Source organism: Schistosoma mansoni, assembly GCF_000237925.1.
Source record: "Schistosoma mansoni, WGS project CABG00000000 data, chromosome 3 unplaced supercontig 0044, strain Puerto Rico, whole genome shotgun sequence".
Classification (NCBI taxonomy): domain Eukaryota; kingdom Metazoa; phylum Platyhelminthes; class Trematoda; order Strigeidida; family Schistosomatidae; genus Schistosoma; species Schistosoma mansoni.
In genome coordinates, this window is record NW_017386006.1 from 1,999,881 (window position 1) to 2,026,533 (window position 26,653).

The 26,653-nt window shown below is 35.7% G+C and overlaps 1 non-coding gene across 1 annotated transcript; it reads left to right on the forward strand.

Annotated features, from left to right (window-relative positions):
• The first annotated feature begins 274 nt into the window (after nt 1-274).
• Smp_tRNA_01911_Pseudo_TTG.1.1 lies at nt 275-346 on the forward strand. The gene has a single exon. It is a non-coding gene (tRNA).
• The last annotated feature ends 26,307 nt before the right edge of the window (nt 347-26,653 follow it).

Below are 26,653 nucleotides of genomic sequence, written 5' to 3' on the forward strand. Positions count from 1 at the left end.
GGGTCATTTTTGGTTGTGTTCTTACTTACCCATAAACTCTAATCACGTGAAACATATAAATCATCACATACAATATGGCATAACTACAAAGGTTTTTATAAATTATCAGAAGGGGTTTTGTTGAGATTTAGTATTTTCATAGTCGCAGGCGTGAGTCAATTGACGCTTGCAACTGTGAACATTTTTTATAAATAATAAGAAATAGATACTGTGAATAATCTCATGATAAATTGACCGAGATGTGAAATAAAATAATTAGAAAGTGGCTATCAGGATTCAGTGGCCGAGTGGATAACGCGATGGCGTTTGAATTGAAAGGTACTGGGTTCGAGTCCCAGAGTGAACATCAACTCTGAGATTCAGGTACATCCAGCTGACAAGTCCCAAATAGGACGAAACGCGCATCCTGAATTCCACTGCTAGCCACCATCCATCTTTGCTTACTATGCTTGTGAATTAAGGCTATGTCGAAGCAATACGCTCAGTATGCACATATGGTCAATAAGAGACTGACCAGTTGCAGTCCTAACACATCGATGGGAAGATTCAAACAAACAATACTAAATGAATTTAATTAGCTTTATGTTGTAAATCTATATTTTAAACTACGATATGATCAGGAAAAACCACCCATAGCTGAGTTAATCATGTAGCACTATAGATGTCAATAAATAAAATGAGTTGAAAAGTGTGAGGATACTACGGTTAAGGTATATATATACTAGCCAAGGAAAATAACTATTCATAGATGGAAGGAATTAATATGAAATTGCCATGTGACAAGGGTTCCGTTTAGCTTTATATTTAGCAGCAGAACGATCGAGTAACTACAATTAAACTGATGCTTTCTCAAAAGGAAGAATTTTGACTAATCAGAAACTTCCATCAACATGATAGCTTTGATCATTATGTATATAGGTCAAAAAAGCGATGCAAATCATCATGAAGCTGTTGATTTACATTAATTGCCACAAAACAAGATCATATAATCATTCGTTATACTCACTAACAAACATTCCAAACACATACAAATGTTGCACGATTACTTTTACAAATTATACTTCTAGACATTTAAACAACATTTGATGTCATAAACAACTCATCATATGATAAACATACAGTTTGATGAAATGCAAAATCTTATGACCCAACAATCAGATTGTAATATTCCTAACACAGATATTGAATAGATTTCTTTTTCATAGTTGAAAGCGTAAGTCAATGGAAGCTAGACAACCATCGAAAACCTGGAAGCACTGGACGGCCGTTTCGTTCTATTGTGGGACTCCTTGGATGCGGGCTCAGTGGTCTATCGGTTAAGTGCTCTGGTTCGAGACTGGTAGGTCCTGGGTTCAAATCTCGCGAGTGAGGGATCGTGGATGCGCACTGCTGAAGAGTCCCGTGATAGGACGAAACGGCCGTCCAGTGCTTCCAGGTTTTTCTTGGTCGTCTAGCTTCAATTGACTCACGCTTTTAACTTTGAAAATACTAAATTTCCACAAAACCCCTTCTGATTTCTTTTTCAGTTTCTCTTGTCTATATTTATTTATAAAAAGGTAAATGTGAATGTATTATCAGTCAGAATATATTGTTAGATTCATTTTGTATTGTTTGTTTGAATCTTCCCATTGATGTTTAGGACTGCAACTGGTCAGTCTCTTATTGGCATTTGTGAATGCTGTACGTATTGCCTCGATATAGCATCAATTCACAAGTATTATAAGCAAAGATGGATAGTGGCTAACAGCGGAATCCAGGACGCGCGTTTCGTCCTATAACGCGATGGCGTTTGAAGCGAAATATACTTAGTTCGAGTCCCAGAGCGAACATCAACTCTGTGAGATGCAGGTACATCCAGCTGACAAGTCCCAAATAGGACGCAAAGCGCGTCCTGAATTCCACTGCTAGCCACTATCGATCTTTGCTTAGAATAGTTCATTGTTTCCAATTAATATTAAAATTTTTATTTACTGCTAGTTCAACTGATTTAAAATATCCAATCCAAAAGTGTGGAAACAAACAAACTGAATTAAAAGTACAAGTTTGTTTGAAATTAGATGGATTGAACTTGAAAGATGAAATTTATGTAAGAGAATTATGTAAATATTAGGAAATGTAAAAATATTCAAGTAAGAGATAGAAACGGAAATAGAAGTAAGTAGTAAACTATTATTCTTAAGTCTACTGATCATTAAAATTATTTATGAAAAATTTTGTAACTCAATTATATGAGAACCCAACTTATAATAACACCGTTGGATGCCGGCTCAGTGGTCGATCGGTTAAGTGCTCTGGCGTGAGACTGATAGGTCCTGGATTCGAATCTCGCGAATGTGAGATCGTGGATGCTCACTGCTGAGGAGTCCCATAATAGGACGAAACGGTCGTCCAGTGCTTCTAGGTTTTCCACGGTGGTCTAGCTTCAATTGACTCATGACTTCAACCATGAAAATACTAAATTCTCTACAAAACCCCTTCTGATCAATAATCAGAATGTCAACTACGAAAGTAATAACCATGTGACTGAAAATGAATTTATTTTCAAAGTTAAAAACACATTTCAGCACCCCGCACTAAAGTGACTAATGAAAAGTAATACTTCATGAATCTATTTCCAAAAAAAGATTGATCACAAGATTTCACTAAGGATTGCTTGTAACAACTATTATTAATTACAAAATCGACAAACAACTTATCCTAATTTAAATGAAAAATACATCAAAGAACACGGTCAGATTATTAAGTCTTCCAGGAATAGGAGGTGTAACCCACATAATCACTCCAGTCAATATTATGCAACACAACAACGAAAGAAGATAAACTAAATATCATATGCCAGATGAGCTTCAGAAACTTAAAGCAATATTACATAGTAACCAACTTACTCATAAATTCACCGATAAATGAAAATAAACAGACTGTATCATCCGCTAGAAATAATTAAACATCACAAGATTAAGAGAGAGGTCATTTAAAATGAGTCTACAAACTACAGCAGTACATTTATAAACAATAGTTAACCAATGCCTAAATCGATGGAGTGAGCTTTTATTGTCCTTCTGAACAACATCATCAGTACAAACTACCTTCCAGCAAATAAAAATTTAATAGGAAACAATGGTCGATTCGGATTAAAATGCATTCTCGTTTACCATTTTATAGATAAATGTAGACAAGATAAACTGAAAAGGAAATTTATCAAATATATGTGTGTTAGAAATCTTACAATCTAATTATTGGGTCATAAGATTTTGCATTTCATCAAACTGTATGTTTATCATATGATGAGTTGTTTATGACATCAAATGTTGTTTAAATGTCTAGAAGTATAATTTGTAAAAGTAATCGTGCAACATTTGTATGTGTTTGGAATGATTGTTAGTGAGTATAACGAATGACTATATGATCTTGTTTTGTGGCAATCAATGTGGCAAAATCCGACCCAAGGCCTCCTTGCGGTGCTGCTGGATAGTAGGGGCAACTTCGATAGCCAACTGCGCGAACACTTAACCGATAGACCACTGAGCGGGCCGGCATCCAACGATGTTAATGTCAAACTTCAAACAATCCATGAAATTGAGCGACACATCTACCAATGTCTTCAGTGAGTTACTATCTCACAACAGACCTGGTTGAACTCCACTGGTCACTACTTCTCATTAGAACTTCAGGAAATATCTCTTGAAGCCAGTCTCTAGTGAGCATATGATTATTCCAGGTTTTCCATGGTAGTCTAGCCCGAATTGACTCATGATTTCAACTATAAAATTATTGAAATCTCCTCAAAACCCTTTTTGTATGATATTTTCATAGTTAAGCCACTTGAGAGTCAACTATCTGAGTCTAATGAAGAAATTAATTCAATGACTTTGGTCTGATTTGCCAGTGATTGTCCAAGACATCGTTACATGTGAATGTGTAGATCATTAAGCAGGTGGTCTATTTCGATTAACTGGGGAGGGGGCTACTCGAGATAGATAGGAATAGTGTGACGAACCAGCTAACTTCGGAGTGACACTTCGCGATCAGCACCTAACGTGGATTATCTTTACGTTGTATCAAGGTACTATGGCTGCTTTGAAAACCATATAACACAAAGGAAGTTATTACGGAAATATATTAGTAATAATGAGTACGGATAAGATAGTGTGAACACCACCTCATGGTCCGGTCCATGACGTACGATTAAGTAGTGTGCGTTGGTTGTCCTTGACACTGATGGGGATCGATGAATTGTTTGACATTCAGTGACCTAACTACCGGATGATTTGGTTAAGACTCAGTGACATTCAACTGGTTCTACAGATGTGAATAAGGTGGGCAAGATTTTGCAGTATAATTCATGCAACAAAATGCCTACAATTTACAACGATCTTATTGATTTTTGAGGGTGAACGTTTTGTCGTCTAGCAATAAAATGTATGACACTTTACCTATTACTACATAATTGTTTTCTCAGTCATGATCATTCAACAAACAATACACCGTCTTTTTAAACATAATCTTGTATTGTGTATCCGAAACCATTATCACCAATCAATAACTTCTTAAGACAAAGAGAATTCAGCGAAGAAAAATTTCTTTTCGACGAAATCATTTACTTAAGCTGTACATTCGTATATATAGTTATATGGAAAATATATGTCTACAGGAGGCTAGGGTTTGAAAGAAATTATACTATATTTGAATCTTGGTGTAAACATCGAGACTAGGATGCAAGTACATCCCGATGACGAGTCCCAAATAGGATGAGATGCTTATCTTAATTTCCATTGCTACCTACAGTGAATGGCAATATCGAGGTGATCCACTCATCGAAATAAGCATTCGTCATTAGAGAGTGGTCAATTGAATCCATTAACAAAAATAATGGGAATTTTCAAACTCTTAAAAATACTATTATGAGGTTTTCACTCTGAAAGAGGGATGGAGCAAGAATAATGAAATACCATTTTAATATTCAAGACATAATCATACAGACTGGTTTAGATAACTTCATTTCATATAGCTAGCCCAAAACTGGTGAAATATAGAAATTAAAGACTTGGAGACCAACAAACTAATTTGTGATAATATTATTTCCAGTCTCATTCACTTTATGTGCTTTTATCACTACTGAATTCTTTCCTTAAAGTCAAATGACTCATTTCGTACGTTTAGCAGCCCTTATAATATATATTTTCTTAATTAGATTTTGATCATTGTTTTACACCGACGTGACTTACTTTACTTAAGCAATAAAGTAATTTTCAACTCGGTAATGACCTACCAGACAAAATGATTTTAAATATAGAAGCAGTAAAAAACTGATGATGAATACAGTAATTTGAAAATGAAGCAGATGTAGTTTTAGTGTTATGAGGAAACTGAAAATTTTGTTCTTAAGACTTCGAATATTGACCAAGAATATTAATTAGGTTAGATAAAGACCGATCATTTTGAAAAAAAGGTTACCTAAAATAGTGGTGTGATAAAATGTTATTCATATGAAGTATAATTAGAAAGAACACGGAATCAGGAATAAGTCAGTTAGGAATAACAATTCAGTAAAGCTGGAAAGATAGTAAGAAGAAGTAATGAGAAGAAGATCTACTTAATTACGCTTGTTAACCATCGAAGAGAAGGAGCATAGGCCAACACTAGCATTCTCCGTCCAACCCTGTCCTGGGAAATCCCTTCCAGTTCTTTCCACTTGTTATTCATTCATCCTTTTCATATCTGCTTCTATTTCCCGACGTAATGTGTTCTTTGGTCTTCCTATTTTCCTCTTCCTTTCAGCATTACAAATCAGCACTCACCTCGTGATGCAGTTTGATGATTTCCTCAATATGTGTCCTATCCACTTCCAACGTATTTTCTAGTTTCCTCTCCAGTTGGAAGCTGGTTTGTTCTCCCCCACAGTCAGCTGTTGCTGATGAGATCCGGTCAAGAGTATCTCACACACACAATTGTTTATAAATACTTATACATTGTTGATGATGGTTGTGGTAATTCTCCACACTTCAGCTTCATACAGTAGGACTGTCTTGACATTCGTATTGAAGATTCTCACTTTGAAATTAGTTGACAGTTGTTTTGAGTTCCACTTGTCCTTCAATTGAAGAAATGCTGCCTTTGCTTTGTCAATCCTCACCTTCACATCTGCATCCGATCCTCCTTGTTTATAAATGATGCTTCCCAGGTACGTGAGTGTTTCCACCTCTTCCAGAGTTTCTTCATCAAGTGTGATTGGGATGATGTTCTCCGTGTTGTATTTGAGGATGTTGCTTTTCCTTGTATATGTTGAGACCTATTGATGTAGAGGCTACAGCTACACTAGTTATCTTCATTCATATTTGTTCGTGTGTATGAGATTGAAGAGTCAGGTCATCAGCGCAGTCCAAATCTTCCAATTGATTTTGAGATGTACATTGTATTCCGTGCTTTCCCTCATATGTCGAGGTCTTCATAATCTAGTCAGTCATCAGAAGAAAGAGGAAGGAGGAGAGTCGACAGCCTTGTGTGATTTCGATCTTCTTTTAAAATGCATCTGTCAGCTATCCTCCATGCACCACTTTGCACTGTAGTCCATCGTATGAGTTTTGGATAATGATGACAATCTTCTCAGGAACTCCATTGTGTTGAAGAACATTTCCATAATATTCTCCTATACACACTGTCAAACACCTTCTCATAGTCAATGAAGTTGATGTATATTGACTAGTTTTACTCAATTCATTGTTCAACGATGATCGGTATTGTGGCGATTCGGTCTGTGCACGAACGATCCTTACGGAATCCAGCTTCTTAATCTCGATGTTGCTCAGATCACCTTTCCTTGATATCTTGATGAAGTGTCCTTCTTTCCAGTATGTTTGTCGGCACTTGTTCTTCCTCCCAAATATTCCTGAAAAGAGTGTGCAGCCTGTATGTAGTTAATGCTATGTCTGACGTCCATGCTTCAGCTGGTATACTGTCAGGTCCTGATGCTTACCCATTCTTGATTTGTCTGATGGCCATTTCGATTTGTTCTGTTATTGGTGGAGTGACATGTATACGAAGGTCTGTAGATGCTGCTTCGATATCATGTGGGTTCATTGGAGTCGGTTTGTTTAAGAGTTCCTCGAAGTGTTCCACCCATATTTCCTTCTGTTCTTGAATCTCTGTGATTGTCTTCCCTATTTTTCCCTGACTGGTCTCTACGGTTTACTATATCTCCCTGCTAGTTTCTTCGATGTGTCATATAGTTGTTTCATAGTCCCTTCTCTTGCAGCTTTTTCTGGCGTCGTTTCTAGTTCTTCCATGTATTCCTGCTTGTCGGATTTAATGCCCTTCTTCACTTTCCCATTAAATTCTGCGTACTCTGTATGTGCCTTGACTTTCTGTGTACTTGTTCGGATGTTAATCATTGCTGTCTTCTTGATATTCCTTTCCTCAATCTTGTCCAGGGTTTCCATAGAGGTCCGTTCCTTATGATGATGTTTCTTGCGACCCAGAATATCCTGACACGTTGAATTTAGTGCTTCTTTGATCCCTTTCCAGTTGTGTTCCATAATAGATTCTTGTTCTTTCAGTAGACCGTGTAAGGCTTGGAACCTGTTGCTGAGAGTTATCTTGAATTGGTTGAGCTTGTCAGTCTGTCGGAGGAAGTCTATATTGAACCTACGTAATGCTGTTTCCCAACTTGTCCAGAGTTTCTTTAGCCTCAGTTTCATCTTAGTCACAACTAGGTGGCCAGTTTGGGTTTAATAGGCTCCGCTGATTCCGAGGACAGTCACTTTGTATCTACTCATTTCTGTTGCTATTGGACTGGTTTTCTCGATCTTCCACATTGTCCGGACGTTCCATATATTTATAAAAATTGTTGCTGTGGCTGTTAGAAGGGTCATCGGTGTTGTGACTTCCGAAGAATCTCGGCTTTCATTCTGAGACGTTATAATTCATCCTTCAATTCCCAGGGCAGAGTTTATATGGTTTAATTTGTTTTATCTGGTTAGCGTGTTTTTAGTAAGATTTTTTCTATTCGATGGAGTGATCAACCTCATGCAGAACCCTTTTCCCTGGGCTTGGGACCGACAGTAGCACTAGAAGAGCTACAGGCGGAGTTGTCAGAAGAAGAATTTGAACGAATTTTATTTGTCTACACGGTTATTGTTTTTCTCTTAATGTATGACTAAGGCTTAATGAATCTAGAAATAAAACAGGATGCTCATTATCTTCGGGAAAACGATAGCTGTTTCATAAGGCGTTTTTTACTGTTTAGTTCATCTGTAATCACCCTCATATTTATAAGTATGTCTATATTTATAATAACGTTGATTTTAAATACTACAGGTCATAAGCATCTGATGAGAACCTAAAGAAATAAAATGAATTCAAATTATTCCGCACCAATCTTTCTTTTTGCTTTCTTTAAGATAATAAAGGGAATTATGTGAATGAAACATCTAAATTAGTGTTTTACATAAATTCTAATATTTCCTCACCTGATATTCGTTTGTTATGAAAATCATTTTCACAAAAATCATAATGATGGCGTAATATCATGAATTGATTCAAGTTAAGCATTAACGTAGTTAAATCTCTGCTCAGTTGTCTAGTTTGAACGTTCGCGTGCAAGACCAAAGGTCCTGGATCCTATTCTCGGACATAGAGTTATGAATAGGAACTATTAAGGAGTCTCATACTAGGATGGTCTAATATCTATGAAAATAGTAAAAATCATTTTCATAGTTGAAGTTAGACATTAACACCGTTGGATGCCGGCTCAGTGGTCTGGCTCTGGTTCGAGACCGGTAGGTCCTCGGTTCGAACCTCGCGGGTGCGTGATCGTGAATGCGCACTGCTGAGGATTCCCGTAATAGGACGAAACGGCCATCCAGTGCTCCCAGGTTTTCAATGGTGGTCTAGCTTCAATTGACTCACGCTTTCAACTATGAAAATACTAAATCTCCACAAAAACCCCTTCTGATAAAAAATCATTTTATCTTACCCAGCCTTCATAAGATTTTGTTTATATCCATTATGATCTTATATTATAGAGCAAATAGTTTTAGAAAATGATAAATTCTGTAAACATAGATCAGACAAAATGTATCAGGTTCACTATTAAACAAGATTAACTGTCATAATAAATCTTCATTTGTATAAAGAGAATATTAAAAAGGATAAAAGAATTTTCATACTATATTTCATAGTTGACAAGAGTTAGTAGTCTAGGTAATACGGGTTAGTGATATACATCTATCAATGTCATCAATGTTACATTGTACAATCCTGTTTTCTATAATCATACGTTTATAAAATAATAAAAAAATTTCTTTCAAAAGTAACATTAGTTTTATATTGTGATTAATTCTAGTTATCAGATTTAAATCTTAGTTAAAAATGAAGGAATTTAAAAACAAAGGTAAATATATATGAAATGAACTTTTCATATTTGGCATTTCTTTTCAGACACAATATTTAGTATTGAAGAAGAATGGGTCATATACTTGTTTTTTTTTATAGTTGAAATCATGAGTCGATTGAAGCTAGACAATCATAGAAAACCTGGAAACACTGGATGGCTGTTTCGTCCTATTGTGGGACTCCTCAGCAGTGCGCATCCACGATCCCGCACTCACAAGCTTCGAACCCAGGGTCTGCCAGTTTCGCGCTCTAGCACTTAACCGATCGACCACTGAGCCGGCATCCAATGGTGTTTATGTTTAACTTCAATCAATCCACGAAGTTATTAGAATAGTTCGTAATCGGTTAGTAGAAGACAAAACAAGATATGGTATGGACGTGTATCGATCCAAGTCGCCATCATATATATATATATATACATCAGCTGGTGGGCGACCCATGCTCCTTCATCACGGTAACATGCTTAAGTATGTAATATATATATCAGCATAGCGAAAGATTAAATCAACACGATGAAAAATAAGGTGTAATAATATGGATAATCTTTATCTAACTAGATGGTTGAAAGGTATATAAAAATAATAGAATGATAATAGTCAGACATCTCATTTAGTTAATATTTATCATTCTACTACCTTACTTACATATGAGTCAGGACTATGTTAGTGTAGGCGTTGACTAGGGTTAAGTACCCTGTGTTCTAATTGTTTCAGTCAATAGTGGTTTATGGTCTGGCGAATGAATTCACAATTTGTTTCGCAGTATTACTCATTTCATTATTCTAACACATAATACCCATATTTTGAAGTTATATACTTTCAACCTGCGGGTTTTCTTTCTCAGGGTATGTTTTTTAATCTTAAGAGAATATGGAGCAGACTTCTGCGATATTAATACTCATTCTCTGTAAGAGACACAAGAACCCTTCATTGAATGAAACAGCTGGACATACTATTTGATTTATCCCACTGTATCATTTAAACATGAGTGAACTTGATTCGGTTGTTTATTCTCTGGAGGAGAAACTTACGCAAAGTTTTGTAACTTTAGAATTTCTGTCTTCTATTCATTGCCAATATTAGGAATATATTATTATGTTTCAATGATTACAGCTGTAGCCATAATTTTGTTGATATTAACTTCTTGATTTCGGTTAGGAGTCAAGTTAAAAACAAAATAACTTGATTATTATTATTCATTGATAACTGTAATCCTGAGGAAAAATGAGTTGTATGCTAAATATTTAAATCACTTTAATGTGACTTTTGTAAATTTATTGAAATTAGTTGAGATGATGGTGGCCAGCAGTGGAATCCAGGACGCGCATTTCTTCTTAATCGGGACTCATCGACTGGATGTACCTGCACTACAGAGTTGATATTAACTCTGAGATGTAAGTACATCCAACTGACAAGTCTCAAATAGGTCGAAACACGCATCCTGAATTCCACTGCTATCCACCATCATCTGAGCTTATAATGGTTGTAACTCATCAAAAACGGTTATCCACCGAGGTTCGTCGATAGCAACATAACATCTAGACGTCAGCAAGAAATAACTTTGACAGTGCAGAAGAAAACCTTGTTTATGAATATGGAATTCAAGGGAGACACGGCTGCTGAAATCCTGAATAAACGGATTTCAAAAACGTTGAAAAAAACTTTTTACACAGCCAAGCTCCGAATCGTTTTCTCTAGCCGGCCTACCATTCAGGGGTGTGTTAAGGATAAACTTTCGCTTTGGGCCACATCAATGTGTATTTATAAATTTACTTGCTCATGTGGAGCACGTTATATAGGCCGCACAAAGCGATCGCTTTTCAAACGTATCTCTGAACACTATCCAGCTTGGCTCCTAAAATCATTCATTTAGTGAGTATATCAACATAGTTTGCTGAAAAGAGTTATTGACAGAAGTAGAAATCATTGTTATATGTAAAAAAAAAATATGTAGCCATATTCTAATAACTGTTTTTCTTGAATGCAATTTGCCTCACAACAAGAGACAGTTATTGATTTTTAGTGAATTATATATATATATCATGCTTGATTACTGATATATATATATATATGAATATTTGTTTATAAGAAGCTGGAATGACAAGTATTTAAAATCAATAATTTTGTGCATTAAAGTTTACCGAATAAGTGCTATTTCATTAATTGTGTACATCTTATTTAAATAAATGATTTTCAGGAATTTTTATTTAATTTAAAAGAAAGTTACATCAAAGTTGCAGAAAAATTGATAATTAGAACATATGAAACAACTGTTTCATGATTGTAATGGACTTTTTTTTAGCAGTAAACAGGTAAGATGTCACTAATAATCTTATCCATATCTTGAAATTATAAGTACAGTATAATGAGGATATAACAAACATTCTGAATAGAACTAATAGCCATAATCAGGCTTTACTCTTATATAAATGAATATTTATACGAAAATATTAGACCAATCAAGACAATTTGAAGTCAATAATCATAATGAAATAAAATACCATCACCTAGCATAATAATTAAAAGTTGATAATGGGAAGAGAAATATTTAAAATAATAATTCCTGTCATAAACTGTCTTGTATTTTCATAGTTGAAAGCATAAGCCAATTGAAGCTAGACCATCATGGAAAACCTGGAAACACTGGATGGCCGTTTCTTACTATTGTGGTACTCCTCAGCAGTGCGCATCCACGATCCCGCACTCGCGAAATTCGAACACAGGACCTATCAGTCTCGCGCGAGAGCACCTAACCGATAGACCACTAGTCCGGCATCCGATGGTGTTTATGTCTAACTTCAACTAATCCACAATTTTGAGCAACCGTTCACCAATTGTCTTCAGTGAGTTCCTATCTCACAACAGACCTGATTGAACTCCACTGATCAATGCTTCTCACTAGAACTCCAGGAATTACCTCTTGAAGCCAGTCACTAGTGAGCATATGATATGATATTTTGTATTGTTATATTTCACAATAAACTTGGGAATTATGTTAGTTTACTATCTGTCATTCATATAAACAAATATGCTAATTTTTCTATTTTTTTAAAAAAATTGTCCATTTAAACAAAATAACTTTTGATAGTGTTTATAAATTTTACTTGCTTATCAACAAATAAGGTATAAATTCATTACAGTTTATATTGTGTAATAAACCATGTATAGTTATATAACAATACGGTATAATACGGTATTTATGTACACAATGTCTAGCTCAATACCTATGTATATATATATATATATATATATATATATATATATATATATAAATGTACATGAATGTATTAATCAATGGCATTTGTGTATATATTTGATCATTAGAATATATAATAAGTTATGTAATCTCTTCTGATAGAATGTATAGTTTTAAACTTTTCTGGATTACTATGAAAAAAAGTTAATTTAGATTCCCCAGCAGTACACATCCACGATCCCGTCTCACGAGATTCGAAACCAGGACTTATAAGTCTCGTGCGCGAGCGCTTAGTAGGCATTCAACGGTGTTAATGTCTAACTTCAACCGCGGGATCATGGATGCGCACTGCTAAGGAGTCTCACAATAGGACGAAACGGCCATCCGGTACTTCCACGTTTTCCATGGTGATCTAGCTTCAATTGACTCATGATTTCAACTATAAAATTATTGATATCTCCACAAAAAAAACTCTCTGATATTAATCATATCCTCACTAGTGACTGACTTCAAGAGGTAGTTCATGGAGTTCTAGTGAGAAGCAGTGACCAGTGGAGTTCAACTAGGTCTGTTGTGAGATAGTAACTCACTGAAGACATTGGTGAGTGGTTCCTCAATTTCGTGGATCGGTTGAAGTTAGATATTAACACCGTTGGATGCCTGCTCAGTGGTCTAGTGGTTAATTTACATTGTTTACTAAAATTACAATTCCCAATTGCTATTTGTTTTATTTTGAATAAGAGACTAGTTTGTATGTGGTTTGAAAAATATGATGGAGAATAAGGAATGCTTATGAGTGATCAGTTCACATTTAACATGTGACCAATATTGATCAAAAGAGTAAAACTGAATTATGTAGTGATTTCATTTCACTCTTTCTGAGGAATAAAATAGGACATCCTTTAACTCACTGACTTGCTCTTCAGTAACCGTAGTCTAATTGAATTTGTAATTACATGCTGAATCGATAACTCCTCATGTAGCTCTTCTAAAGTTACTACTAGTCCCAAGCCCACACAAAGGAGGAAGATTGGGCATAATGCTAGCAACCACATCCCATAGAAAACTAACCCACTAAAACAAAAACGCTAATGTCTGGTAGGTCATTACTGAGTTGAAAATTACTTTATTGCTTAAGTAAAGTAAGTCACGTCGGTGTAAGACAATGATCAAAATCTAATTAAGAAAATATATATTATAAGGGCTGCTAAACGTACGAAATGAGTCATTTGACTTTAAGGAAAGAATTCAGTAGTGATAAAAGCACATAAAGTGAATGAGACTGGAAATAATATTATCACAAATTAGTTTGTTGGTCTCCAAGTCTTTAATTTCTATATTTCACCAGTTTACATTCTGTACTGTTAAGATATGGGTTAGTTATGTGAAATGAAGTTATCTAAACCAGTCTGTATGATTATGTCTTGAATATTAAAATGGTGTTCCATTATTCTTGCTCCATCCCTCTTTCAGAGTGAAAACCTCATAATGGTATTTTCAGGAGTTTGAAAACTCCCATTATTGATGTCAATAGCTTCAATTGACCACACTCTAATGGCGAATGCTTATTTCGATGAGTGGATCACCTCGATATTGCCATTCACTCATACGTTTTAGTAAAGGAAGACTGTAGGTAGCAATGGAGACTGAGATAATCGTCTCATCCTATTTGCGATTCGTCATCGGGATGTACTTGCACCCTAGTCTCGATGTTTACACCAAGATTCAAATATAGTATAATTTCTTTCAAACCTTTATAACGTTATTGATTGGTGATAATGGTTTCGGATACACAATACAAGATTATGTTTAAAAAGACGGTGTATTGTTTGTTGAATGATCATGACTGAGAAAACAATTATGTAGTAATATGTAAAGTGTCATACATTTTATTGCTAGACGACAAAACGTTCACCCTCAAAAATCAATAAGATCGTTGTAAATTGTAGGCATTTTGTTGCATGAATTATACTGCAAAACCTTGCCCACTTTATTCACATCTGTAGAACCAGTTGAATGTCACTGAGCCTAAGCATCAGGACCTGACAGTATACCAGCTGAAGCATGGACGTCAGACATAGCATTAACTACATACAGGCTGCACACTCTTTTCAGGAATATTTGGGAGGAAGAACAAGTGCCGACAAACATACTGGAAAGAAGGACACTTCATCAAGATATCAAGGAAAGGTGATCTGAGCAACATCGAGATTAAGAAGCTGGATTCCGTAAGGATCGTTCGTGCACAGACCGAATCGCCACAATACCGATCATCGTTGAACAATGAATTGAGTAAAACTAGTCAATATACATCAACTTCATTGACTATGAGAAGGTGTTTGACAGTGTGTATAGGAGAATATTATGGAAATGTTCTTCAACACAATGGAGTTCCTGAGAAGATTGTCATCATTATCCAAAACTCATACGATGGACTACAGTGCAAAGTGGTGCATGGAGGATAGCTGACAGATGCATTTTAAAAGAAGATCGGAATCACACAAGGCTGTCGACTCTCCTCCTTCCTCTTTCTTCTGATGACTGACTAGATTATGAAGACCTCGACATATGAGGGAAAGCACGGAATACAATGTACATCTCAAAATCAATTGGAAGATTTGGACTGCGCTGATGACCTGACTCTTCAATCTCATACACACGAACAAATATGAATGAAGATAACTAGTGTAGCTGTAGCCTCTACATCAATAGGTCTCAACATATACAAGGAAAAGCAACATCCTCAAATACAACACGGAGAACATCATCCCAATCACACTTGATGAAGAAACTCTGGAAGAGGTGGAAACACTCACGTACCTGGGAAGCATCATTTATAAACAAGGAGGATCGGATGCAGATGTGAAGGTGAGGATTGACAAAGCAAAGGCAGCATTTCTACAATTGAAGGACAAGTGGAACTCAAAACAACTGTCAACTAATTTCAAAGTGAGAATCTTCAATACGAATGTCAAGACAGTCCTACTGTATGAAGCTGAAGTGTGGAGAATTACCACAACCATCATCAACAATGTATAAGTATTTATAAACAATTGTGTGTGTGAGATACTCTTGACCGGATCTCATCAGCAACAGCTGACTGTGGGGGAGAACAAACCAGCTTCCAACTGAAGAGGAAACTAGAAAATACGTTGGAAGTGGATAGGACACATATTGAGGAAATCATCAAACTGCATCACGAGGTGAGTGCTGATTTGTAATGCTGAAAGGAAGAGGAAAATAGGAAGACCAAAGAACACATTACGTCGGGAAATAGAAGCAGATATGAAAAGGATGAATGAATAACAAGTGGAAAGAACTGGAAGGGATTTCCCAGGACAGGGTTGGACGGAGAATGCTAGTGTTGGCCCATGCTCCTTCTCTTCGATGGTTAACAAGCGTAATTAAGTAGATCTTCTTCTCATTACTTCTTCTTACTATCTTTCCAGCTTTACTGAATTGTTATTCCTAACTGACTTATTCCTGATTCCGTGTTCTTTCTAATTATACTTCATATGAATAACATTTTATCACACCACTATTTTAGGTAACCTTTTTTTCAAAGTGATCGGTCTTTATCTAACCTAATTAATATTCTTGGTCAATATTCGAAGTCTTAAGAACAAAATTTTCAGTTTCCTCATAACACTAAAACTACATCTGCTTCATTTTCAAATTACTGTATTCATCATCAGTTTTTTTACTGCTTCTATATTTAAAATCATTTTGTCTGGTAGGTCATTACTGAGTTGAAAATTACTTTATTGCTTAAGTAAAGTAAGTCACGTCGGTGTAAGACAATGATCAAAATCTAATTAAGAAAATATATATTATAAGGGCTGCTAAACGTACGAAATGAGTCATTTGACTTTAAGGAAAGAATTCAGTAGTGATAAAAGCACATAAAGTGAATGAGACTGGAAATAATATTATCACAAATTAGTTTGTTGGTCTCCAAGTCTTTAATTTCTATATTTCACCAGTTTACATTCTGTACTGTTAAGATATGGGTTAGTTATGTGAAATGAAGTTATCTAAACCAGTCTGTATGATTATGTCTTGAATATTAAAATGGTGTTCCATTATTCTTGCTCCATCCCTCTTTCAGAGTGAAAACCTCATAATGGTATTTTCAGGAGTTTGAAAACTCCCATTATTGATGTCAATAGCTTCAATTGACCATACTCTAATGGCGAATGCTTATTTCGATGAGTGGATCACCTCGATATTGCCATTCACTGTAGGTAGCAATGGAAATTAAGATAAGCATCTCATCCTATTTGGGATTCGTCATCGGGATGTACTTGCATCCTAGTCTCGATGTTTACACCAAGATTCAAATATAGTATAATTTCTTTCAAACCTTTATAACGTTATTGATTGGTGATAATGGTTTCGGATACACAATACAAGATTATGTTTAAAAAGACGGTGTATTGTTTGTTGAATGATCATGACTGAGAAAACAATTATGTAGTAATAGGTAAAGTGTCATACATTTTATTGCTAGACGACAAAACGTTCACCCTCAAAAATCAATAAGATCGTTGTAAATTGTAGGCATTTTGTTGCATGAATTATACTGCAAAATCTTGCCCACCTTATTCACATCTGTAGGACCAGTTGAATGTCACTGAGCCTTAACCAAATCATCCGGTAGTTAGGTCACTGAATGTCAAACAATTCATCGATCCCCATCAGTGTCAAGGACAACCAACGCACACTACTTAATCGTACGTCATGGACCGGACCATGAGGTGGTGTTCACACTATCTTATCCGTACTCATTATTACTAATATATTTCCGTAATAACTTCCTTTGTGTTATATGGTTTTCAAAGCAGCCATAGTACCTTGATACAACGTAAAGATAATCCACGTTAGGTGCTGATCGCGAAGTGTCACTCCGAAGTTAGCTGGTTCGTCACACTATTCCTATCTATCTCGAGTAGCCCCCTCCCCAGTTAATCGAAATAGACCACCTGCTTAATGATCTACACATTCACATGTAACGATATCTTGGACAATCACTGGCAAATCAGACCAAAGTCATTGAATTAATTTCTTCATTAGACTCAGATAGTTGACTCTCAAGTGGCTTAACTATGAAAATATCATACAAAAAGGGTTTTGAGGAGATTTCAATAATTTTATAGTTGAAATCATGAGTCAATTCGGGCTAGACTACCATGGAAAACCTGGAATAATCATATGCTCACTAGAGACTGGCTTCAAGAGATATTTCCTGAAGTTCTAGTGAGAAGTAGTGACCAGTGGAGTTCAACCAGGTCTGTTGTGAGATAGTAACTCACTGAAGACATTGGTAGATGTGTCGCTCAATTTCATGGATTGTTTGAAGTTTGACATTAACATCGTTGGATGCCGGCCCGCTCAGTGGTCTATCGGTTAAGTGTTCGCGCAGTTGGCTATCGAAGTTGCCCCTACTATCCAGCAGCACCGCAAGGAGGCCTTGGGTCGGATTTTGCCACATTGATTGCCACAAAACAAGATCATATAGTCATTCGTTATACTCACTAACAATCATTCCAAACACATACAAATGTTGCACGATTACTTTTACAAATTATACTTCTAGACATTTAAACAACATTTGATGTCATAAACAACTCATCATATGATAAACATACAGTTTGATGAAATGCAAAATCTTATGACCCAATAATTAGATTGTAAGATTTCTAACACACATATATTTGATAAATTTCCTTTTCAGTTTATCTTGTCTACATTTATCTATAAAATGGTAAACGAGAATGCATTTTAATCCGAATCGACCATTGTTTCCTATTAAATTTTTATTTGCTGGAAGGTAGTTTGTACTGATGATGTTGTTCAGAAGGACAATAAAAGCTCACTCCATCGATTTAGGCATTGGTTAACTATTGTTTATAAATGTACTGCTGTAGTTTGTAGACTCATTTTAAATGACCTCTCTCTTAATCTTGTGATGTTTAATTATTTCTAGCGGATGATACAGTCTGTTTATTTTCATTTATCGGTGAATTTATGAGTAAGTTGGTTACTATGTAATATTGCTTTAAGTTTCTGAAGCTCATCTGGCATATGATATTTAGTTTATCTTCTTTCGTTGTTGTGTTGCATAATATTGACTGGAGTGATTATGTGGGTTACACCTCCTATTCCTGGAAGACTTAATAATCTGACCGTGTTCTTTGATGTATTTTTCATTTAAATTAGGATAAGTTGTTTGTCGATTTTGTAATTAATAATAGTTGTTACAAGCAATCCTTAGTGAAATCTTGTGATCAATCTTTTTTTGGAAATAGATTCATGAAGTATTACTTTTCATTAGTCACTTTAGTGCGGGGTGCTGAAATGTGTTTTTAACTTTGAAAATAAATTCATTTTCAGTCACATGGTTATTACTTTCGTAGTTGACATTCTGATTATTGATCAGAAGGGGTTTTGTAGAGAATTTAGTATTTTCATGGTTGAAGTCATGAGTCAATTGAAGCTAGACCACCGTGGAAAACCTAGAAGCACTGGACGGCCATTTCGTCCTATTATGGGACTCCTCAGCAGTGAAATATTATGTGAATCGGGAAATATATACAGTTGATTGCCTGATTATTAGATGGATGGAGATTGTGTGCATGATGCCCTGTAGCCGGGTTTCATTCCATTCCATATATGAATTTAAAAATAGATCCTTGCCAACTTGTTGTGTTTTTATGTCCAGCTTTCATCACGTGATTATCTACCAATCGAAATACAACTTGTCTAATCTTAACACTGTGTAAACACAATGACGTTCGACCAGTATGAGGAGTCTAGTGTCCTTATTGGTCCCTTGTCCGCCTAGCCCTTCCCATTGAGTTCAGAACTCCAATTACAGCTTCTGCTATGCGAATCATTAATTTCAAGCATACTCAGGTTATATGCCAGACAGACAGAATGCATCACACCATAAAACAGAAAATAATATTTGTACAAGATCAAGCCGAATGTGGCTCTAAATCGTATAATAATAATACATAGGTCAAAATGAAGCTTATAATAAGATGAATATATATCGATTAAATCTAATCACTGAATAGTAAGAACATGAATAGAATAATAGTCCATTATTAAGTCCCTGAAGTTACCCGTACTTATATCTTCATTAGGATATAACAACGATACAGAATATTTAGCACAAAATAAACATGATTCGAATCCATCTAAAATTTAAAGGATTATTGGATTCAAATTTCGTGTACCATCTACGAATCAATAGATTTGAAGCTTTACAATCTAGTTTATACCTTGATAATTATACCACAAAAACTACTTTAACTGTCTAAAACCGCTTTTTATGTAGGACCATTCCAACTGTTTGAGTACTGATTTATTAGTCAGCTGGTAAATAATCACCAGATATATACTGTTGATGTGTCTATCACTGCTAACCCCAGCGAAAATAATAAGCCGAATGGTCCTTAACACTAAAAACTTCAAATCCGATGATGCGTATTGAAAACGAAACGACTGTTGGTATGGATTTATCTGACCTCAGAAACAAATATCCGATATCTGAATGCAATACCTTTTGTATAATTTTTTGCTCAGATAAAAACATAAATGTATATGATTTGAGCTGAGTAGTATTTAAGATCAGTTAATTAATAACTTACTATGTAAATATATACTTATAATATCATACTGAATAATTGTCAAATTGATTAAATTTCACTCTTTGGATTCTGTCATATCTCCTTCCTCTCCTAACGATAATTCCACTTTCAGGATTCAACTGAAGGTGGTGACTATATTTTTAAGGTCTCCTTATTGTTTCTGATGCTCTGGATTTGTTGTTTCTGATTAAATGTATCAGCAAGGTAGTCCCATAGTGGGTTGAAACTAGGGGGTCGTATGAGGTTCACATGCCATGTTATACATATTCCTTGAATATCAGCTTCGTAAATCCCCTATTCTTCTTATGACTACACCAGATGCCAAGGCAGGGCCCCCTGTCTTAGAATTTACCTTAATTATCTCTAACCTAGGGTTTATAGTTTCGCATTATTTGCTATGAATACATGGCGTCAAATGAAGTGCGAATTTTTGTCCCAAACATTGCTTCCTCTGGGCACGCACCTTTGAAAGTTATTCTTTATCCTTCCAAGAAATTCTGGATGGCTTCCTTCATCATGTTGTCCCCTTATGTCATGATGAGGATTTGTTTCATTGCATTAACGAAATTATTAGGGTCGCCTTTCAACTGAGGGTCGTAGGGTAATAGTCTATTGTGTATAAAAGCACTCTTTAAACAGAAATCCGAGATTTCGGGTGTGAACTTAGACCCGTTTTCCACAACGAGCGTTTCAGGAAAGTCAAATTCAGAACCATGATTATTGGTGTCTATGGGATTTGATGAGTTGAGAAAATTCCGGACTATTTTGTAAATAACCTAGCGATGATTAAGAAGTTCTGATCATTTATTGACCCAAAAAAATCAGCATGAACAGAGGACCATGAATTTCATGCACTTAGCCATAGGGATAGCCAAATATACGGTGGTAGTTTTTCTGCTTTAAATCATTGTATGTAATTTCTGTATTCTTAGTTTAGGAGTGATAGACATAATAATCTTGAACAGAGTATATTTGTATACTCTTTAGTAAGCTATTCAATGATTACTTTATTGACTTCTAAACAGTCTGCTAGGCATTTAAGAGACTCATTTTATAGTGTTCATCCTCAAAGGGCTATTATGATTATTATTATTATTAGTAGCACATGAAATTTATATGGTACGAAACAGACAATAAACAATCACAAAATACTAAATTAAATAAATAAATCAGTCAAGTCACATTATCTAGTAAGTCTATACAACAAAACATATTATCTATTCTACGACATTGATTTTGTTTTAAACAACATAGATTAAATATTTGATACGTGTACATTTTGTTTAATAATTTAGTTCAATTGTAAAATACTTTGTATGAATATTCGTCGAAGTTTGAACAAATAATATGATAGAAATTAAGTACCATCAAGTTTAGATAATTCTAATGTTTCTTCCGGCAATCTAATCGAAGCTTCTTCAATGAAATAACTGAATTTTTTTATATAGTTGAGATCATGAGTCAATTGAAGCTAGACTACCATGGGAAACCATGGAAGTCCTAGTGTGGGACTTCTCAGCAGTGCGCATCCACGATACCGTCTAGCGAGATTTGAACCCAGGATCTACAAGTCTCGCGCCAGAGCACTTAACCGATAGACCACTGAGTTGGCCGGCATCCAACGGTGTTAACTGATTACTCCAAGTATAATTCTTATAATATAATCTTATTTATCCTACATGATTGTTAAGTTACTTTTATTTTTAAACCATGTTCATTACGATGTCGAAAGTTGATTATTAGTAATTTTGTGTTGAATGTCATTAGATTGTAATGACATTTTTATACAAAATCTGGTTGATTGTTGGTTTTTCAAATAATTCAGTTTATTTCAAGAACAGTCTGAGGCAAATATTCAGTTAGTCTTTGCAAATGAATTTTATCTTAGTTGGGAATCTGACATATCTAAAATATTTTCATAGTTGAAATCATGAGCCAATTGAAGCTAAACCATCATGGAAAACCTGGAAACACTGGATGGCCGTTTCTTACTATTGTGGGATTCCTCAGCAGTGCGCATCCACGATCCCGCACTCGCGAAATTCGAACACAGGACCTACCAGTCTCGCGCCGTAGCACTTAACCATGGTGGTCTAGCTTCAATTGACTCCTGATTTCAACTATGAAAATATTGAAATATTCACAAAAAACCCCTTCTGAGATATCTAAAATAGTTTGAATAATTACGATAGTCTGATAACATCTTTAATATAAGTAATCTTCAGATCAGGTACATCGAACTTACAAGTCCTACATAGGGTGAAACTTATGTCTACAATTTCACTACTAGCCATAATCCGAAGTTTCGTTTTTATTTATTAACTTTTCTTGAAATTGATGATCAATCATTACTTTTGCAAAAACGTTCAGTCAACTCGTAGTTATGAAATTCGCTATTTGTTGTTAAGACACTTTTTTGTGCTGTATTTGATTAATTCTTTTTTTTTCTTCTAAGCACGTACTTTATTTTATCTGTATTCGATTACTAATGTTTTTGTGTCGAAGGTCATAACAGCGAAGCAAAATGGTTAGTGAGTTGGAAAGAATTGAAGCTAATAATGACTTTCATTAATCTATAATTACAACCAGTTAAAGATGAGTAATGCAATTATTCAGTAGAGATTGAATTTTAACCAAACCATTTATACGAATCAAAAGTGAACTAAGTTAATACTGGCAATAACATTTAAATCGTCCCCTAAACACCCATGCAATAAACAAATACATACCTTAAATTTATTTAGTATTGTTTGTTTGAATCTTCCCATCGATGTGTTAGGACTGCAACTGGTCAGTCTCTAATTGGCAAATGTGCATACTGTGTGTATTGCCTCGATATAGCCTTAATTCACAAGCATTATAAGCAAAGATGGATAGTGGCTACCAGCGGAATCCAGGACGCGCGTTTCGTCCTATTTGGGACTCGTCAGCTGGATGTACCTGAATCTCAGAGTTGATGTTCACTCTGGGACTCGAACCCAGTACCCTCGCTTCAAACGCCATCGCGTTATCCACTCGGCCACTGAGTCCTGATAGCCACTTGCTTGTGCGATGGGGTGAAGTTTGAATTCACTTAGTATTGTTTGTTTGATTCTTCCCATCGTTGTGTTTAGGACTACAACTGGTCAGTCTCTAATTGGCATATGTGCATACTGTGCGTATTGCCTCGATATATTATATATATAGCGAAAGGTACTGGGTTCGAGTCCCAGAGTGAACATCAATTCTGAGATGCAGGTACATCCAGCCGACGAGTCCCAAATAGAACGAAACGCGCTTGCTGGATTCCACTGCCTGCCACTGTCCATCTTTGCTTACAAATACATACCTTGTTTTTCCTTAAAGGGAACCATTACTGATGTAATTCTCGTTTATAGAGGTTATTTGCAAACGATCTTAGGACTAATTGGAACAAAATAACATTAAAAGACAATGTAACCCGTAGTCAAAGAAGGAAAAATTACATTGTTAGTGATAGGATTCTTAGGCTTATGATTTGGTATAAACTTAAAACTAGACAATAGGATTTTCAGATACTTTTTTGACAACTAGACATACTTATCCTCTGTGATAGTAGTTTCATATCAAATGAAGTGTATGGATTGAATCAAGTAGCATAGGACATTTATGTCGGGCCTTATTATTTACTAAAAAACAAGCTAAATATTTAAAGATTAACACCTTGTTAAACATTATTATAACACAGTTTGATTTTATAAAGCGTTACAATTCTGTTGTAGCTGCTAGAAGGTAACATATTGAGAACGAAGAAACATCCTAAAACAAACTTTTATCGTTACATTACATTTGATATTTAGTGGATATTTTAATAGGAGTTATTGCTAGGACGAAGTTGAAAGTGTATGTTACTTTTTTGATTGTGGTGAGACAAGTGATTTTTTTAATGGATCGGGTGAAGCTTAAAATATGCATATGACCAAGAAAATATTTCTCTTAGGGTATGTTATTGGCCATTGAAATAATGTTCGCGTTTCAATGCAATGTTTAAGAAAATGTCACTTAAGATTTGTCATTTCTATGCCTTTATTACAACAGAACTGAACTGAGTTCACTCACCAATGATAGCAATGAAGACAATAAAGATCAGTTCTACGAGAGGCTGAAATCAATTATAGTAAAGTGCTCGGGAAAGGACCTGACAATCTTCATACGAGATCTAAACACCAGAGTCGAAATGGACAACACAGGATATGAAGATATTGTGGGAGGACATAGACTGATTGGGTAGAAAGGAACGAAAATAGGGAGAGATCTGCAAATCTGAGTGCATTCAGCAAAATGGTTACAAACGGTACAATATTTCCACACAAATACATACACAAAGCTACATGGATCTCACCAGACCACACTACAGAGAACCAGATAGATCATATTTCTATCAACAATAAGTTCGCAATGTCAATGGAAAATGTGAGAACCAAGAGAGCAGCTGACATAGCTTCAGATCACCACCTGATTGTGGTCAAGATGAAACTGAGGCTGAAGAAACACAGGACAAGTGGGGAAACAGGATTACATAGGTTCAATATAGACTTCCTTCGTCATACTGGCAAACTCAATCAGTTCAAAATAACTCCCAACAACAGGTTCCAAGCTCTACAGGATCTACTGAAAGAACAATAATCTTCTATGGTGGACAACTGGAAAGGGATCAAAGAAGCACTAACTTCAACGTGTCAGGATATTCTGGGTCGCAAGAAACATCATCATAAGGAACGGACCTCTATGGAAACCCTGGACAAGATTGAGGAAAGGAATAACAAAATTGCAGCAATTATTAACATCCGAACAAGTACATAGAAACTCAAGACGCAAACAGAGTACGCAGAATTAAACCGGAAAGTGAAGAAGGGCATTCAATTCGACAAGCAGGAATACATGGAAGAACTAGAAACGACGGTAGAAAAAGCTTCAAGAGAAGGGAATATGATAAAACCATATGATACAACGAAGAAACTAGCATGGAGACATAGTAAACCGGAGAGACCAGTCAAGAACAAAGAAAGAAAAACAATCACGGGGATTGAAGAACAGAGGGAAAGGTGGGTAAAATATACCTTGAGGAACTACAGAATACACTAGCCCACTGAATCCACCGGACATCGAAGCAGCACACATAGACCTTTCTATATCTGTCACTATCAATGACAGAAAAAATCAAATTGGCTATCAGGCAAATCAAAAATGGGAAAGCATCAGGACCTACCAATATACCACCTGAAGTAGCTGAAAACATGTTTCACACTCTATTCAGATAGATTTGGGAGGAAGAACAAGTGCCAACGGACTGAAAAGAAGGATACCTCATCAAGATACCAAAGAAAGGAGATCTAAGCAAATGTGAGAACTACAGAGGAATCACACTACTGTTAGTACCAGGAAAGGTTTTCAACAGGGTGTTGCTTGATCGAATAAAAGATTGATTAGACGCATAACATCAAGGTCAACAAGCCACATTACGTAAGAATCGGTCGTGAACAGACAGTACGGATCATCGTTGAACAATCAATTGAGTGGAACTCGTAACTATACATCAAATTCATTGACTGTGAGGTGTTGACAGTGTGAATAGGAGAACATTATGGAAATGTTCTTTAACACTATGGAGTTCCTGAATAGATTGCCAACATTATCCGGAATTCATACGACGGACTACAGTGCAAAGTGATGCATGGAGGACAGGTGACAGCCGCATTCCAAGTAAAGAGTGGAGTCACACCATACTGTCTACTCTCCCCCTTCCTCTTCTGATGATTGACTGGATTATGAAGATCTCGACATATGAGGGAAAGCACGGAATACAATGGACACCTCAGAATCAATTAGAATATTCGGACTTCACTGATGATCTAGCCCTTCTATCCTATACACACGAACAAATACGGATGAAGACAACTAGTGTGGCAGTAGCCTATGCATTGATAGGCCTCAACATACACAAAGGAAAAAGCAACAAGAGGAAAAGAGGACGGCCAAAGAATACATTACGTCTGGAAATAGGAGATATCAGAAAGATTAATGTTAACTGGAAACTAGTGGAAAGTATTGCCTAGGACATGGGTAGATGGAGAATGCTGGTGGGCGGCACTTGCTCCTCCACGAGGAGTAACCAAATTAAGTGGTAGTAGTAGTAGTACTGAATCAGTAAATTAAATAAGAGCAGTGGAAATGGAGAGATTCGTAAGAGGTTTTCTTAAGGTTGATTGTTCATGCCATAAGTGACTGAATATTTTGGATAAAGAATGGAAAATTTAAACGTCCGATTTATGTACAGGAGACACACACAGACAGTTAATATACACCTACCGAACCAGCAATAAAACCAAGAAGACTGTAAAGTGACTAGGACACTTTAATTGATAAACTCAAATGATAATGTACTCAAATCATGT